We start from the raw sequence: 18,854 nt of genomic DNA, 5'->3' as shown, positions 1-18,854 counted from the left end.
CAGCTCAGGGCCAAGGACCATGCCCCCCATCCCCAAGGCCAAGGCAGGAGGCGGGGGCGGTGCAAAGCAAAGCCCAGAGTTTGCAGAGGGAGGGGTTTCCTGGCATTTCTGGGGGAGGGGGGGGAGCACAGGGAGGGTCCAGCAGGCAGAGGGGAAGGGCGGGCTGGCCCTGCCCACAGAGCGGCGGGGCTTGGGGAAGCGGCTCCCCCTCCCCCGCCCGGCTCTGGAGGGGGGAAGCCCCGGGAGCCTGAGCATCCCCCCCCCCCCCCCGCGCCTGCGCGCTCCTGCCCGGCTGCCGGGTCCCTTCTGCTCACAACAGCGGCGGCTGGACCGCGGGCGGCAGCAGCGGCGCAGGACGGAGCCCGGCGGCCCCGCGCGCACCATGCCCTGGCTGGGGAGCGCGGCTCGGGGCAGCCGGCTGCATGGCGCTCGCTCCTGCTAGCTGCAGCGCGCAGAGGTGAGTGCGGGGCGGCGGGGGGCGGCGTTGGCTCGAGGGGCCCGGGTCCGGGGGGGCTTGTCCTTTCGTGCCTCCGCGGGCTGGGCGCAGCCGCCTGCCTTCACAGCAGCAAACTTTTCATTTGGTTTCCCTTGGGGACAAGGGGGGCTGAGTTTAGGGCCGGGGTGGTTGTGGGGCTGGCTGCGGGAGGAGACCCCAGGGGGAGTGGCGTGGCTGTGCTTGCATGTACATATTAGCCAGGGATCGGTCTGTGTGTGTGTGTGGGGGGGGGCTCTTGGTTGCCTGTGTGTGTTTGGGTGTCTATGTCTTTTGTGTTCTTGCTCTGTGTAGGGGGAGTTGTGGGTCTGTGTGTGTGGGGGGGGGTCTCTTGGTTGCCTGTGTGTGTTTGGGTGTCTATGTCTTTTGTGTTCTTGCTCTGTGTAGGGGGAGTTGTGGGTCTGTGTGTGTGTGTGGGGGGGGGGGTCTCTTGGTTGCCTGTGTGTGTTTGGGTGTCTATGTCTTTTGTGTTCTTGCTCTGTGTAGGGGGAGTTGTGGGTCTGTGTGTGTGTGTGGGGGGGGGGGGTCTCTTGGTTGCCTGTGTGTGTTTGGGTGTCTATGTCTTTTGTGTTCTTGCTCTGTGTAGGGGGAGTTGTGGGTCTGTGTGTGTGTGTGGGGGGGGGGGGTCTCTTGGTTGCCTGTGTGTGTTTGGGTGTCTATGTCTTTTGTGTTCTTGCTCTGTGTAGGGGGAGTTGTGGGTCTGTGTGTGTGTGTGTGTGGGGGGGGGGGGTCTCTTGGTTGCCTGTGTGTGTTTGGGTGTCTATGTCTTTTGTGTTCTTGCTCTGTGTAGGGGGAGTTGTGGGTCTGTGTGTGTGTGTGGGGGGGGGGGGTCTCTTGGTTGCCTGTGTGTGTTTGGGTGTCTATGTCTTTTGTGTTCTTGCTCTGTGTAGGGGGAGTTGTGGGTCTGTGTGTGTGTGTGTGTGGGGGGGGGGGGTCTCTTGGTTGCCTGTGTGTGTTTGGGTGTCTATGTCTTTTGTGTTCTTGCTCTGTGTAGGGGGAGTTGTGGGTCTGTGTGTGTGGGGGGTGGGGTGTCTCTTGGTTGCCTGTGTGTGTTTGGGTGTCTATGTCTTTTGTGTTCTTGCTCTGTGTAGGGGGAGTTGTGGGTCTGTGTGTGTGTGTGGGGGGGGGTCTCTTGGTTGCCTGTGTGTGTTTGGGTGTCTATGTCTTTCGTGTTCTTGCTCTGTGTAGGGGGGGTTGTGGGTCTGTGTGTGTGACTCCTTGTGTGCGTGGTTTGGTGTGGGGGGTGTATGGGTGGGAGGGACACACGCGGAGAGACCTGCCTGGATGCGTGTGTGTAACGGGTGAGTGTGTCTTCGTGTGTTTGTGTGGCGGTGTCTCTTTGGGGGTCGATGTGCTTGCAGCCCTGTGCCGCTGGTACATGTGGTTCTCTGGGGGTAAGATCTGGGTGGGGGATTGCTTTCTCAAGCGGACCCTGGGCTGCGTTCTCATGGGATGAGGCGGGGGGGTTCACATACGCTGCTGGGACATGCTCCGCTCCCTGCTTCTCTGTCACGGCCCCAGAGACTCCATCCTAGCCCCTCCAGCAGATTAAAAAGTGACCTGTGTGCTCTATTCAACGGACGATCTGGTCAGAGGGGAGAGAGGACGGGAAGGGGTGTCATTGTTTTGATGGTTGTTCTTTCTGTGCATGTACCACAAGCAGCCGAGGTGACGCTGGGGTCACTAATGGGCATGAATGATGAGTTTATTGAAAAGCATGTTGAAATCAGCTCTAGGAGATGAAAGGAGCCGAAATCTCCCCTACAGGCAAAAGGAGCCGGTGTTGGATGTGTCTTTATTCTGAGGATAACAGGGTATGTGAGAGAGCGTGGCTTGTGGGGAATGTGTCCCCAATGTGTGACTGAGGAGTGGGCTGCCATTTTCCTCGTCTTTTCCTTCACTTCTGTGAGCGTCCATAGACAAAGCGAGCTGATGAGTATTTCCCCCGTGTTTTTAAGATACCTATGAAGACCGCATATTTTGAGATGGGAGTGGCTCCTACAAATACCTGTATTTATAGATATGAACACAAAGATGCTTTCCTCCTTGGGAACCAAGGTGGTGCCCTGTACATAGAAAAAGGTTTCAGGACATAAATCCAGATCCTCACCTCAGCTGGTGCAAATGGAGGTCACGCCACTGAGTTGAATGGAGCTATTCTGATTTTGCTGGGAGCCTGGCCTAGTGTCTCCTTTAAATGGGATAGTGTGCGATGTGAATACTTCTGGTGATCAGAAGAAGCTACCTGCCTCCTGCAGGGGAAGGAAAATAAATGGGTTCCCTTCTCCAAGGAAAGGGGATGGATTTTGGATTCATGCAAGGAGTCCACAGTGGGAAGTGGATGTGTGTGAGCAGTGGAAACTGTGTTTCTATTACTATATTCTCCTACCTGTTCTTCCCGGGTTGTTCCCTGGCAATATGTCTGATTCATATCTTGGAACATACCACATATTGAGGCAGAGTTTAATGGCTAATCCAAATCCTTTAAATAAATGTCAAAACGGAGACTGTCACCTCCCGAAATCCCATGTTTAACGTTCACTCCAGGGGTCACAATGGACTTAATCTTGTATCTCTTGCCTAGCCAAAACTCTTATTGGTGTTAATGGGCAGGGAATGCAGAACTGGGCCCCACACATTGTAAAACGTGTCACTCTGTGTGGGGACAGATGGGATATTTTTCGCTTCTCCTGCATGGAAGTACTTACTTCCTTCTAATTGTAGGGAATGATGTGCAGGTCCCACTGGGTGGGTGCTTTAGAGATATTTATAATAGACCTAATTGTGCGCTGGTCTTATACAGCAGAGTAGGGGAGCAAATCTTGGATGGTTGCATTGGACTGACAGACTGCACATGGCTCTGTTCCAGCATGCTGTCCAGCACTGCAGAAGGGGGATGGGCGTGTGCTATCTTTTGTAAAGATCTGGTGCAGCATGCTCAGTTCCTCACGTTGGTAAAGAGGAGCTCTGGGCAAATTATTCCTAAGCATAGTTCTTAGCATTCCTGCCTGTGGCTCACTGCTGACTTTAAAGGCCCAATCTAGCCTGAAATCATTAGCATGAAGTTTCCTAATTCTTTTAATAACTTCCTTTCTTTGTTGTATTTCTTTCCATTTCTGTAAAGGCAAAGGTGACTTGTCAGGAAGACCCAGGTGCCTTTAAAGTGCATGAATGTAGACAAGTTTGAATTAACTGTACAGCTGGGATCTGATTTGAGTTCTGGGCTAGGAGAGTCCAGAATTCAGCTTCTGTAAACTGTCCTAGCTTCAGTGATGTAACACCAGTGATAATGATCTGCTCCTAAAATATTTTAGCTTAGCCTGTGGAAGGTTTGCTTGTCCAGGTTGAACCTCTCTGATCCAGCAACATCCGTGGTCTGGCATGATTTTAGTTAGCTGTATGTCCATTTATCATGGTGTGGCCAAGTTTCCTGCGGTTCCATAAAGTTTATTTACAGCCACCTGTCCTGGCTCTCGGTGTTCTGTGCTGTTATTTACCTCTAATTTAGCCCTCAATGTCTTCTAACAGCCCAGTAAGCAGTGGAAACATTGGTAATGCTGTTAGCTGATATTGGCCTCCCGTCAGGTCCTGAAGGTGCCGGACTAGCAAGTTTCAACCTGAATTGGGAAAAAACAGGGTGTCAGTAAGAATGTTAACCTGTTTTAGCTAGAATGACTTTAAGTGCAATTTTGCCCTTAGTGTGGACATGAAAATGTGTTGACTTTCTGGTTAAAATTGTGTTGAACAACATGCTCATTGAAATGTGTTCATGGGCACATTTTCTAAAATGGTACCATTTCCCTGCAGTGACAAGGTCTAAGAATAAAGAGCAGCTGGCAGGGAACTTCTTTCAGCCAGGACACATGGATCTAATGAGGAGCATTTCGTGACTATCATTTAGTCAGATAAACTTTAAAAACAACAAATGGTCTGGTAGCACTTTAAAGACTAACAAAACATGTAGATGGTATCTTCAGCTTTCATGGGAACAGCCCATTTCTTCAGTTGACTGGAGGCCAGTTTCTCTGTTTGTGGCAGTTATGAAATACTTAGAAATAAATGGAAGATCACTCAAAGAGGCACTTCTAAGCTAAGAGAAGGAGGAGTTTGAAAATACATTTAATTACACCATAAGCCTTTTAGCTTTTCATGTATTATTTCCTAATTTTCTTTGCTAGCTTTGCTGGTTATCCAAGATTTTTTTTCAAATTGCTATCTCACAGCTCTTTTCTTCCTTCCTCCTACTTCTTCTAGCAGTAAGAGGCTAGATGTTGAATTTTGTGAAATCTCAAGCATTTGCATAACAAGTTGTGATATTATTACAGAATTAAGTGGAATTTTTTTTAGCTTAGATATGCCCCTTGTTAGCGTTTTCCTGGTTACAAAAGTCTAGTTTTCATGTTCGTTCTTGTGCAACTAACAAAATAGCAATAACAATAATAATATTTAGCAACTATTTAGCACACTGTGGACCCAGTCTTGCATTGTACTCAAAGTACTTTATCTTCACATTGAGTCAGTCCACTGGCTCATGTAGGGCTCTGTGAGATGTAAGGGTGTGTCTAAACTACATGGCTCCATCGATCGGCAAAGGGAAATGAAGCCGCGATTTAAATAATCACGGCTTCATTTAAATTTAAATGGCTGCCGCGCTGAGCCGACAAACAGCTGATTAGCTGTTTGTCGGCTCAGCGCACTAGTCTGGACGCTCCCGTGCCGACCTGAAAGCCCTTTATCGTCCCCCCCATTATGCCTCGTAGGATGAGGTTTACCGGGGAAGTCGATAAAGGGCTTTCATGTCGGCAGGGGAGCGTCCAGGCTGCCCCGATCTGCCGACAAACAGCTGATTGGCAGAGCGGGGCAGCCATTTAAATGAAGCCACGATTATTTAAATTGCGGCTTTATTTCCCTTTGCCGAACAAACAAATCTACATGGCTCCGTCGACGGAGCCATGTAGTCTAGACGTACTCTAAGAGTCCTCTTGCACAGAAGTGTAGAATTGAGCTCTCAGAGCAGTATGCATAAATTAACCAGTTGCATATAGTAATTTTTGTTTACATACATTCATGCGGTATTTCACCCATGAATGTACAGAAAGCTTTCAGAAACCACATTAGTCATGGTTAGAATTGCTTTCTAAAAAGTACATTTAAAAAGTCAGACTCTTACTTAGCCAGCTAAATGGAATATTAGTTTATTAGATCTGGAGATCAGTTCTGATTTTATTTTCTAAATGAAAGAAAGTTTGGAGGTGGGGAGCAGGAGGAAAGGGAAGCAACCCCTCCCCAAATCCTGCAGAGAATGATAGAGAGTCCATACTGGTTTTTTTTTTCCTGCAAGTTAACATTTTTCAAAGGAAATACTTTCAAGGTTATACTTATTTTTCTTTCATGAGGACCATATTTTTTTGTTGAGAATAGCAGCAGAAAGCAAGGAAAAATTCTGAGATTCTGGTGACAATATAAATCACTTGAACTTCCTTCTTCTGAGTTTCATCAAGAGTAACTCGGAAGAGCGTTAAATTCTGTTCTCCTGCATAGACATGTAAAGTCAGTGGTATTGTGCAGGTGTGAGAACAAGGTGGTCTTTCCCTGAAAGGTGTGAGGACCTTCAACTTCACATAGGTCAAATCTTGCTCAGTTTTTGCTTAGTCCTTATTTGGATAAAAGTCCCATATGCTTCAATGAGGAGCGAATCCAAGATTTGTCCTACTGACTTTGTTAGGAGACCAGAGGTTAGCTCCTTTCAGAATTTGGACCATTGTGTCTCATTGTGATCCTAATCCTATGAGGGCCTTCAATTCTTGTCGAATCAAGTGGAAACAGGGCATTCAGCTACTTGCAGAGCCAGGTTCTGTATTTATCTACAGCCTGTGCTCTGTAAATCCAGTATTGAAGTTTAAGGATCGGCAAAGCTTTTCTTGACTCTCTAATGGGCATTTTGCCTGTGCAAGGACTGTAGAATTTGGCCATGAATACATTATCTGTAGAAAAGCTTCAGAGGGATAGCCGAGTTAGTTTGTAACAGGAAAAACTTAAAAAACAACAAATAGTCTCATAGCACCTTAAAGACTAACAAAACATGTCGATGGTGTCATGAGCTTTCGTTGGCACAGCCCAATTCTTCAGATGACAGGGAGTATTAGAAGTCCAGATCCAAGAATAAAAAATTAGAAACTTTTAATTAGAGAATTAAATTTTGTTAGTCTTTAAGGTGCTACTAGTCGATCGTTGTTTTTTTAAGTTTTTCCTATTATCTGTAGAGTCAGTCCTGCATTCTTTGCATGTCCAAAACACTTGTTTGACTTCAGGATCTTTTGTGGCTATCCATTTTGAGGGGATTTTCTTGCTTTTAAAAAAAATGTAGAATGCATTATTGCGTCAGTATAAAGTTGGTGCAACAACTTGTTTCTATCTTTTCTAGCTGAAACTAACCTATGTACTGGCTCTGAAGAGTTTAGTTGTCTCTGTGCATGTGCGTGATTCCTCCCCCTCTCGCCCCTTCCACAAGATTTCAGCTAAAAGAGTTGATCCTTCAGGTTGAACCTCCTAAATCTGGGACACTCTAGTCCGGCGACAATGCAAGCCGGTTGGGAGTCCAGCGGTGAGAGAGCCTCACCATTAGGACTGGCGAGCTCCATCCCAGGGCGACCCAGCTGGGCACGGCAGCAGCCGGGCAGCCGTAGAGCCCTGTCCCAGCATGGTAGCAGCCGGGAGTCAAGGCGCTCCAAGCCAGCGGGGAAACTGCAGAGCCCAGTGCCCAGGAAACCCCGGCCAGGCAGGAGAGAAGCCATGGAGCCCCGTCCCTGGGATGCCCCGGCTGGACGGGACAGAAATGGGGCCTTGGAGGCTGGGGAGCTCCATCCCCGGGGAGCCCCAGCCAGCTGGTAGAAGCAGGTCAGAGCCAAGCCCTGTAGCAACAGGGCTGGAGTGGAGCCAGCTGGAGGGAGGGGCCAGTGGCAAGGGACCTCCCTTGATCTGGCAAATTCCTTCATTCGGGACCAGCCAGGTGCAGGACCAGGGCGGTCCAACTTGTACAATCCTTTTTCCCATCAATGATCCTTATTCACACCAGTAGGGCTCGTGTGAGTAACTCATGTGAGTAGGGCTTTAAAGACTTGGCCCTTTGTCACTTGTTTCTCTGAAGGATCGTTTGGGTTGCTTACCAGTTATTAGCTACTATTTCTTTGAATGTTCATCTGTTGACTCTCATTTCTAATGCTGCTTCTCTTGTATTCTAAGGCTGTTTTCCACAGGTAGAGTGATGCAAAACAGTCTCTATGTAAATTGGAATTAGTCCCTGTTTTAATTGACTCATTCCTTGGTATTTCCTCCTACCTAGCATAAAGATATGTGTACATTTAGGAATATTTCCAGGTACACTGTGCCTCCATGAAAATGCAAGATTAAACTTTTTGCTTGTGGCTTTCCCAGACATCTATGATAACACACATACAATTTGGGTAAAAACCCTCAGCTTCTTACAATGCGTATGTAGCTTTTATTTTCCATAAAGATGTGCCATATATTTATTCCATCTTCCAGTGCTTTCCCCGAGGTACAAGGTAATTTTCTTTATTCAAATGGGGCTTATAGCAATAGGCATATTTATATTAAAAAGTATGGAGCTTTGCTAGTGCAATATGTAAGGTGTCTTATTGTAGTATCTGATTTTTGTCATGCACAGCTGAGATCCTGCAGGTTACATTAAAAACAATACATAAAAAGGAGATTGAAGATATAATTAGCTGGCAAGGGGGAGAGAACAGAATGTAATAAGCAGAGGTTTGATCAGTTATCCCACAAGCTTAGTGCTCTATCATTATTCTCATCTCTTCGCCAGCCCCAGAAGTAGCTTCCAGGCAGCCCCCCATGCACAAATGTGCTAATCATCTGTCTAACTCACCCTCTCTAGGGGGCCCAGGATATGGAATAGATGTAAGACCTTGCAATTCACACCAGCGCTAACAAATAGAGCTGTGTCTGCAAGGCTTATGTCTCTTTTATATTTCTGATAAAAGTTAACCGTGCTTTCTTTGGATTAAGAGAGAGGCTTCTGTTTGTTTGGAGACGTCACATTTACTTAAAACAGGCAGGGTGGCTAGATTGGCGGTCTCTACATTCTTTCAAACCAGTTGTTTGAATAACCCTTCAAACTTAAGATGTCTCTTTCAATCTTTGTTTCTCCTTTGCAATGACGTAACAAGCAAAGAAAACATGTGCGGGCCAATTCCTGCAGGCTTTGCTCAGTAAGATCCCCCATGGAGGGGATATGTTAATGGCACCTATTATTATTGGCAAAGATACAGTTCCTAGAGTAAAATGACAAACACACATGGGGCTGTAATACACTGACTCCTAGTTTGCTACTTTGCTTTAGCTTACAAGAATGTGATCATTTAAAAATTTCATGGGGATTAGACTCCTTGTGCGAAGCCTGGGTCTACTTCATTCCCTGTTTTGAGTGGGGCTTAGGTGATGTATAACCCTTCTGCGAGACTCTACACGGGGCTGAATTTCATCCCTGGTGGTTCCTGCAAGCAGTACCATGTGAGTAAACATTATACCCACTTGAAGCCTCACTAAAGTAAAGGGGAATCTACATAGGCTTAGAGCAGCTGGTATAAGTGGGTCCATATTCAGAAACCTCCACCACAATTTTAATTCAAAGGTGCTTCTTTGTCCTGAGTTATTTTTTTTATCATCACTTTCAGAGCCTCGTGAGCTAAATAAGGTTAGAATTGTGATCCAGAGACCATGAGTTTCGATAGATAAAACCCTAATCTGATGGAAATGCACATAACGGTGTAAGGAAATTGCATCGCATTCACATTCCTCTGCATGCTTCTGTCTCTGACATTTGTAACGCATTCGCAGAAAACAAAATGAAGTACATTTGATTTCCACATGTCCAATAATGTATTCTATTTGTTCGGTAATTGCTTTTCTGTTTGCATTTTGTATCTTGTACAGTAACTGATTTTTCTACTTGTTGAGACCCTCTTCTGCATTCTTTGTACACAGGCCTCCTGCAAAGTTTAAACCAAAGGGAAATTGTAGCTCTCTCTCTTGTTGCTGGCTAAGGTATTCAGTAGAAAACTTGGCTGGGTTTTATAAGATGATGCGTGCCAGGATTTCTGGGGCCTCTGATGGAGTTCTTTTTATGGGGAAAGAGAGGAGAAGCAGAGGGATGGAGGCTCATTGTAACGTACTTACATATTTGCTTCCCTTCAAACCACTGATCCTATTGAGTGTGGCCAGACATGTTTGCCGTTTTCGAATATAATCCAGAGTTGCGATGACATATCTGCACAAAGGCAGTTAGAGAAGCTATTCTGATATCCTCCTGGAGGAATGTGGTCACTAACAGATCATACCTAATGCTGGTTCTCTGGCATGCGTCCATGCATTCTTACCTGTTAAACTGGCCTCATGCCCACTCAGAAAATCCCGTGCCAGTTCCAACAAGCAAAAGCGTCAGTGTAATAGAGGAAAGTGTGAACAATTCAGTTACGCTGAGAAAATCACCACAATGCAAAGCCAAAAAGGTGCCATTCGCTACATTATAAGAATCACATCTATTGGGATTTCTGGGCATTTTACCATTGATGAATTCATCCCCGCAATATTTTTTGTTCCAATTTCAGTGCTCAGAATTCTACAGGCAGCGAAGGAAATACTTGTGCACATTCTGAAGAAGGCCAATTACACTTCTTCCTCATATGTCGCAGGAGATTTCTAAGACAAACTGAGATTGTTTTAACAAACTACAGAGCTTTTCTACTTTGGGTCACCCATTGGAACGTGGGCCAGGTAGCCCAGAAGTGAACGTGAACATCTAATTCAACGCTTTTCAAACTTTGTTTTCCCTCATAACCCAGTTGAAGAAAATTGTTGATGCCTGCGACCCAACGTAATTTGACTGGAGTGTGAGCTGTGCGATATAAAGGGTGGGGCAGGGCTTTGGCAGGAGGGGCTTACCTTGAGCGGCTCTCGGTTAGCGGGGGTGCTAAGGCAGCTTCCTGCCTCTCCTGGTACCGCAGACCATGCTGTGCCCCAGAATCAGCCAGCAGCAGGTTCCCAGCCAATGGGAGTGCAGGGCTAGTGCTTACGGAGCTCTGTGCGCTCCCTCTCTCTCCCCGGCCACTAATCAGCTGGATCTGCTACTGGCCACTTCTGGGGAGCAGCATAGTCTGTGGTGCCAGGACAGGCAGGTAGCTGCCTTAGCACCCGCACTGGTCAACCAGCAGCAAGGAGACCCAGTGCTTGACATTTCACCACCCCATACTGGGTGGAACCCGTAGGTTGAAAGCCACTGATCTAATTGGTGTTTGGCCACCAGTACAGTATGAGTTGACGGTTTCAGTTGCTAGGAGGCAGATGTTTGCATCATAAAATCTACTGTCATTGTTGGCCCCTTTCGTGGTGAAAAGAACAAGGGCTGGTTTTCCCTACGGTTGATCACTGTCAAATTGTAAAGCAAGATGGGATGTTTTTCTAAAGGATGTGTGGCAGGAATTTTGGGGACGTTCGATGCAGGAGGTCAGACAAGATCCTCACAAAGGTTCCATCTCGTCTTGGAATCAGTGAACTGCGCAGCCTTTTGTCCTCCGAGCTGCTGTGTCCATGTCCAGGCTGAGAGAGATCCGAGCGAGGTGGGGAATTATTTACTGCACTTGCTCATGCTGTACTTGAGCTTCTGAATCAGAAAGCTCCAGTTTCCACTGTCTGTACTCCAGGGAAGTACAGGTCTTCCCTGTGGAAGTGTGAGTCACAAACAGCTCTAATTTCACATTGTTGCATCACTCAGCCAACCACACCTCTGGCATCTCGAGCATGCCTTTCGTTTTATTTCAGGAGGCAGGAGGAGATGTGTCAACATACAACAGCCCCTTAATGGGGTTCCATGATTATCAACATTTCTTCAGAGGTCAACAGAATGAAAGCACAAATCAGGAAAGCCACAGCTGCCTAAGGCCTTAGCTAAGGCAAACAAAGAGGCTGTAGCCCATACCTGCCATCCTGTGTGCCTTGAAACTGTTTGACACAAGCACTGAGTACCACGATTCGGGGAGATATCACCTGTCTTGGTCTCAGCTTTGTGGCTGCGGTGACATGTAGTGCGTTAAGGACCGAGCACCAACAGTGAAGGTGCTCACAGCTAGATTCCACAGCACATTCCTAGGAGGTTGTGGGTTGGGCACTGCACCCACATGGCAGCTGTGGAAGATTCAGTGACAGGGAGTCATCACAATCATGGTCAGAGTAATAATAGAGATGTAGCCGTGTTAGTCTGGTGTAGCTGAAACAAAAAACGGGACTATGTAGCATTTTAAAGACTAACAAGATGGTTTATTAGGTGATGAGCTTTCATGGGCCAGATCCACTTCCTCAGATCAAATTGTGGAAGAAAATAGGCAGACAGTAACCAAAGGGATACAATAAAAAAAAAAGTGAACACACATAAAAAGGACAAATCAAATTTCAGAACGGGGGGTGGGGGGGGGGGGGAGGGTGATTTTTAACAACCTACACCCCACCATCAATCTTAGCCTGGACTATTCTACACGAGAGATCCATTTCCTGGATACCACAGTACAAATCACCAATGGAAAATTAGACATCACTCTCTGCAGAAAACCCACTGACTCATACCGTTACCTTCATGCCTTCAGCTCCCATCCAGAACACACCATACGATCCATCGTCTATAGCCAAGCCCTTCGATACAACTGCATCTGCTCTAATTCCACTGACTGAGACCAGAAACTTCAGGATCTCTACCAAGCATTTATTAACCTCAATTACCCACCCGGAGAAATAAAAAAACAAATTGAAAGAGCCAGACAAATACCCAGAAACCGTCTACTTCAAGACAGACCCAAGAAAACCAACAATAGAACACCACTTGTCATCACCTATATCCCCCAACGTAAACCCGTCCAACACATTATCAATAAACTACAACTCTGTAGAACAGGATACTGAACTCTGAGGCGCTCTGGGAGACAGACCCATAGTCTCCTACAGACAATCACCTAACCTCAGGATGATTCTTACCAACAATCACAGGACATACCACACTAATACCAACCCTGGAACTTTTCCTTGCAACAAACCCTGTTGCCAGCTTTGTCCATTTATTTACTCTGCTGACACCATTATTGGACCTAACCAATTCAGTTATAAGATCAAGAACACATATGCCTGCTCATCCATAAATATAAATTGTCATCAGTGTTCATCTGAGAAGTTTGTCCAATGTACATAGCAGACACTTCGCCAAAGAATCAATGCACAAAAAACGGATATCAGACAGTATCACAAAGAAAAAACAGTTTCTTGCCATTTTAACCAGAAAGAGCATTGTCTCAACGACTTGATTACCTGCAGCCTGCTTCAAAGACATTTTAATACCAGACTTGAAAGAGAATCCTCTGAACTGTCATTCATGCTTAAATTTGACACTTTACTCCTGGGTCTTAACAAAGACACTAATTATCTTCCCCATTACAAAGATAGCTTCCTCAATTATCACCTCTAATATCATTAGCTCACAGACATTTACCTTCCCCCCCACCCCATCCCCCCTATGTTCTGAAATTTGATTTGTGTTCACTTTTTTTTTTATTGTATCCCTTTGGTATATATGGTCATGCCTATTGTCTTCCACAATTTGATCTGAGGAAGTGGATCTGGCCCATGAAAGCTCATCATCTAATAAACCATCTTGTTAGTCTTTAAAGTGCTGCATAGTCCTGCTTTTTGTTAGTCAGAGTAGTGACTAGAAATCGGCCATCATGCATATTAGGTTGCCAAATACAGTACATCTGCCACTTCTCTCATGCACATGCAATAGCTGCCAATGACCCATGGATTTGAGAAACAGTGTGGAAAACGTCTGACACACAGAAGGGCACAGGCAGTTGAAAGCAAAGAAAATGAGATGTCCCATTCAGACTTGATCATTCTTTAAGCAATGACTTAAGAGGCCACGTGAATCTATCTTGCCAACCCAGCTCAGGATGTACTATATATATATCTAATTCAGCACCTGAGCCCACTCTGCAGAATTCACTGAGGCTACGTCTACACTACGAGTTTTCTTGGCAAAAAATATGCAAATGAGGGACTTGTTTGCATGAGTCACGATCTCATTTGCATGTTTTCTGTTGATCTATTTTTGCTCGGGGGTTTTTGCGCAAAACCAAGTAGCATGGACATTTTCTTTTTGCGCAAAAACTCCTTTTTCCGCAAGATCTGTATACCTCGGGATTTGCATGTCCTGTCTTGCTGTTCTGCATTTTTTTCAATATAGGAAGATCTGCAGTTAAGAGTAGCCCACCCAGTCTAAAGCCCATCTTTTTGGAAGCAATATTGACAGGATGTTTTAAGAAGCCATTTTAAGGTCAGCTATTTCATTTGTAGCGGGATCCCATTCAATAATCTCATGCAGTCTGTAAGCACTTACAGAACATCCAGAAAAATTAATTACACTGCCTACTTCATTATTTGTCAAATGACTGGTGCTTTGTGTCCTATTTCAGGTTAGACAAAATGACTTTGTGGAGGGTGTGAGCACAATACATGGTGTGTTTTCTTGATAAGGGCAGAAGGCAGTTTAATTATCTTATTCTGATTGTTTTCTGACAGGACTTTGGGATTTGTATTATTCGTCTGTGTCCAAGGCTGTGTCAATGCATATGTCAGCATACCTCAACGTAGTTAGCAGAGTTGGGCCTAGGAGGACATGAACTGACAAGCTGCCCTAGAAAATGTGTGTGCTTAGTGGCGAGTCAGTCTGTCACGCTGGCAGCATCTGAGCACATTAATGCAGGTAAGCTGCCATCTTCCGTAGATGGGCCTTTGTCTTCATGTTCCCCATCTGTCCCTTGGGTTGTTGTGAATTGCAGGGTAAGATTGATCACCAAGAAAGGAGCATCAATAAGCTCAATTCATAGGAAAATAGAGTGAAAGTGATATGAAGCCGCTAAAGTGAGCGCTTTATACTGCTGGTGTCCCAGCTGGGCTTTGCTTTGTCAACTTGTCAGTAATGGTATTTTTGATTAAATCAGGGCTTTGTTTGTTAAATATTTTGAGAATTGATTGTGTGTGTTTAAAGCTCATCCTAACTGTTCGTTTTCAATTAACATTTCTGTTGGACGAATGCTGATCCAGCTGGAGGACAGTTGTTTTCTTTTTTTAAATGAGTTCATTGTTCAGAACTTTCCTTGCTTTACATGGCCCTATTTGTTTGAATAATATAATAGAATCATGGGGCTGGAAAGGACCTTGAGAGGCCTCCGTGTCCAGTCCCCTGCCCTTAAGTTAGGACTAAGTATCATCTTCTAGGCCAGTGATCACCAACTAGTCGATCGGGATCTACTGGTAGATCTTGGAACCTCTGACAGGTGATCCTGAGAGGTTTGGCCAGGAGGCTATCAAGTGCTGGCACTTCATCTTCCCCTCTCAGCACTGCCGTGCTGCTCCTGCCCTCTGCCTTGGAGGTGCCCCTCATCCCTGGGAGCCTTCTGCTTGCCATACAGGGCACAGGAAGAGGACGGGGGAGTGCTGATGTCAGGGTGTCCCTCCCTCTACCCTGTACCCCATCTCCACAGAGCAGAGGGGGGCAGGGATGGGGAGAGTTTGCTGGCTGCTTTGGGAGTGGTGCAGGGTCAGGGTAGGGGTGAGTTTGTCTTAGCCCCCTGTGGTAAGCAGTGCCCAGCTGGAGCTCGCATTCCAACCCCTGGCTCCAGTCCTGAAACCCTCCTGCACCCCGAAACCCTACCCCCAGCCTGATAAAAGCGAGTGAGGATGGGAGAGGGAGGATGGAGTGAGTAGGGGCAGGGCTTCAGAGAAGGGGTGGGAAGGAGACGGGGCAAGGGTATTTGGGTTTGAGGTAGATCCTGGATTGTGCTTAAATTGAAAAAGTGATCTCATGCTTAAAAAGGTTGGGGACCTCTGTTCTAGGCCATCCCTGGCAGGTAATTGTCTAACTTGCTCTTAAAATCTCCAGGGATAGAGATTCCACAGTGTCCCTAGGCAATTTATTTCAGTGTTTAACTACCTTGACAGTGAGGATGTTTTTCTTAGATAACTGATGTTTTCTTACGTTATTAGTGTTTCCCGTCCCTTTAAAATAGTCAGGTTTCATTTATCTAAAGTCCTTCTTCTCGCCCCCTCCCACTGTCCGTTTATATAATCGAAAGTGCTGCTGCCACTGTGTTTGCTGTGATGGATGTATCTCATCACAGATGACTTAATTTGATGATTGGCTTCTTGGGCATATAACTCAGCAAGATGGCGTCAGGTATTCAAAGACATGTTTATGCATCGGAGAGATCAACAAGAGTTGGTTACCGGATAATATGATTCCTTTGTCAGTTCTAAAGACTATCGATAGCTGCGAACAGCATTCGCAGCCATAGAAATGTGATGTCTTTGGCAATGGTAATTGTCAAAGATGCTGAATAACTATATGCATAGCAATGCATTTAATATTAAATTGTGAATTCACACGGGGGCATATCAATCTCTTAAACCCCATTAAGTCCGATGGGTGGATTTCATCCCTGCACAACAGTTTAGCAGAATGGCTATGTCCCTCTCAATGCCATTTAAACCCTATTTGTCTTTGCCTCATGCTGAATTTCACTCTGGAGCTAGTAGAGAACAGGCATGCTCTTTGCAGTAGTTTCATAGAAAAGGCCATTTAAAATATTAGTATTCTGTGAAATAACGCAAAAGAGTTGTTTAAAAGCCGTTTAGTCTAAAGAGGAGCATTTACTCATTACGTGGTAGAATACAAGGTACTTCTTGCTAGCAGGGATGTGAAAGGTTAACTAGTTAACTGGAAAGCTTCATCCTTAATCAGTGGTACTTACCAGTTCCTGTTAGCCAGTGAGGGCTAGGCAGGGAGCTATTCCAGCCTTGTGGGGCCCACTGTGGACAGGAGCTGCTTTGGGGGCCTGGAGCAGCCCTGACCGCCAGCGGCGGTCCTGGGGGGCTGTAAGCGCAGGCTGTGGCGGTGGGCTGCCCTTGCCTGGCTGCAGAGAGGGAATATTGATTAACCAATTAAATGCGAAGTAAACTTCATGTTTAACCAGTTGACCAATTACACGGGCTTTTATATCCCTATTTGCTTGTACAATTAACTCAGTCTTATTGTAAGGCATTAGTTGGCGCAAGTGTTAGAAACTGGAGTAACAGGGATCCCTATTAGGATAGAGCATATGATACAAGAAACCGGAAGGACAGAATGAAGTCGCTGCACTGTGTGTGGAAGGGAAAACAAATGAGTTAGGGTCAGTAAATTGTGTATTTATTAGAGAAGAGAGAACAGAACTGCATGGGTCCTGAAGAGAACATGCCTTGAGCTACAGAAGAGAAAAATACCCTGGTCAGGTTTGCCTTCCTCAGTGGCTCAATTTCAGAATGTGGGCCCAGGCTCTGAGCTGCCATGGTGACAGGGGCTATTTCAGTCTCTGGGGAGAGAGAGACTGACTGGGCCTTGCCTGGCTGCTCAGGATTTTGGGGGATATGGAAGGGATGAGATGAGGCCATGCTGCTGGTGGGGCTCCAGCCTGGGTGTTAGGGTGGTATAGCCTGCTGATCTTTCTGTGGGGTGTTTGGGAGTCGCTTTATCCCTTATCTTAGGTCTGTCCAATCGCAGTGCAGGGCCACACTACCCTTAATACAGGGAGGAGCTTAAAAGACGTTCTACCCCGCTATGTTCGGCCATCTTCTTTCTCTTCAATAATCTTTATTAAAACACTATCAAAACCACAGATTTTTTGCTTAGAGGAATTTTTTGTTTCAGTTTTTGAAAAGGAACATTTCTCTCACCAAAATGGAAAACACCAGTAACATCTTGCTTCGATCAGAAATGAAAAAGGATCTGTTCAAAATCTGAAGTGTGTTTTGGCTAAATGCTTTTGTAGTTTTGACTCAGTTCAGATATTGCCATGTACTGTCTTGCTTCGGCCTTCTACTCCATTAATCCACAGCACAGGAGTGTGCTCTTAGGAAGCAGAGACATCTTCTATTTTGTTAACACAAAGCGGTTCTGTTGCAGGACGTGGCTGTCATGCAGTTCCTCAGATGAACAAATACTTCATATGGACATATTAACCACTGGCAGCTAAATTGTTTCTGCCATCCAAGGTCTGTGCTCTCCAGATAAAGGCTGTAGGATAAGATATTTCAGCACTTTATTATTTTTTTTGATCGTCTCTTCTCCTTGTCATCGTTCCCTTTATCTCTGAATGCCTGCTCTTTGACCTTTCTCCTCCTGCAGAACCCTTGAGGTTTAGCTTTACAAATATTATTTTCTGCTGACAATCAAGTTCTTCTTTCTGCAACCAGAGCCGTGTTTGGCTATTGAATAACCAAAGCTGCGCTTTGCTCTCACTTACAGAAGTGCAGCCCCGCTGAACGCATGTAAAGGAGAGCAACATCTGGCCCTCAGTGTCCTGTACTGGTTTTCCCTTGCTTTGTCAAGGAACTCGCACACCTCTTCTTAAGTGGCACAGGGTTTTAAATCCGCCTCCATTTGGTCTCTTTGCTTTAACTTGTTCCACTCAGGTTGTCTCTCTCCCCTGCTGAGGCCACAAAATGAGCCATCCTTCCAACCATTGTGTCCTCCTCCCTCTCGCCTTCCTAGGATTGCTTTTGTGTGGTCTTCTACTTGTGCTGCACCCACGCTGTGACACCTCCCGACATTGCTCCTTCCGCAACTTTATTACAGCGCAAATCGCCTAATGTGCTTGTCATGCTTCTTTGATTTCACAATGAACACTTCTTCTCAGTTGGCATGCTAATAAAACAAAATCAAGTGGTTTGCCTCCGTCATGGGGATGGGGATTCCAAGGAGACATGGCTAATTTCATCCTCTGGACTGTAATGAAAAAGTTCTGCCTTGAGAATGAAGAACCAGATCTGAGTTGAAGGGCTGAGTTCAACGGGGATGTGCCAATTTACATTAGGTGAGCATCTTGCCCCATGATCTGTGTGCTGGTGCTGAAGTGGAACGAGAGTAGAACACAGTTACACTGCTGTAAGCCTATTTTCGACTTGATAATAGGTGGTAAATTATTACCACAGCAAAGCTGACCTTCTTTCACCTCACTCTTTGAAGGTGACTACTCAGCCTCATCTGTTTTGTTTTTTAATTGCTCATCTCTTGTTTGTGGTTGTTCATTTGGTTAATCCGGATTTCTCTTATGCGTTTCTAGGTCATGTGCATCAGGCGAAAGGAACACATCATGGTCTAGCCGAATAATAAGTGGCTACAATCATAACCAGGATGAAGTTTCTTGTGCCTGTATTAGGGATGTTAGTGTGTGGTTGTTTACCTGATTAA

The 18,854-nt window shown here is 45.8% G+C and overlaps 1 protein-coding gene across 3 annotated transcripts in view; it reads left to right on the top strand.

The window, feature by feature from the left end:
* The first annotated feature begins 286 nt into the window (after positions 1–286).
* The window catches only part of PLPPR1 (phospholipid phosphatase related 1), a 174,818-nt gene continuing 156,250 nt past the window's right edge, over positions 287–18,854 (top strand). Inside the window, exon 1 of one of the 3 annotated variants that reach the window (XM_075931389.2) lies at positions 287–457. The gene's annotated coding sequence lies outside the window, so the exon portion shown is untranslated. Of the gene's footprint in view, positions 458–14,176; positions 14,331–18,854 lie in introns of those variants that run through there. The other 2 variants (XM_075931388.2, XM_089779164.1) reach the window with 2 other exon arrangements.

This window comes from Pelodiscus sinensis, chromosome 6 (assembly GCF_052426305.1).
Source record: "Pelodiscus sinensis isolate ZL-2025 chromosome 6, ASM5242630v1, whole genome shotgun sequence".
Lineage (NCBI taxonomy): Eukaryota > Metazoa > Chordata > Testudines > Trionychidae > Pelodiscus > Pelodiscus sinensis.
This window is presented reverse-complemented; position numbering and strand designations above follow the sequence as displayed.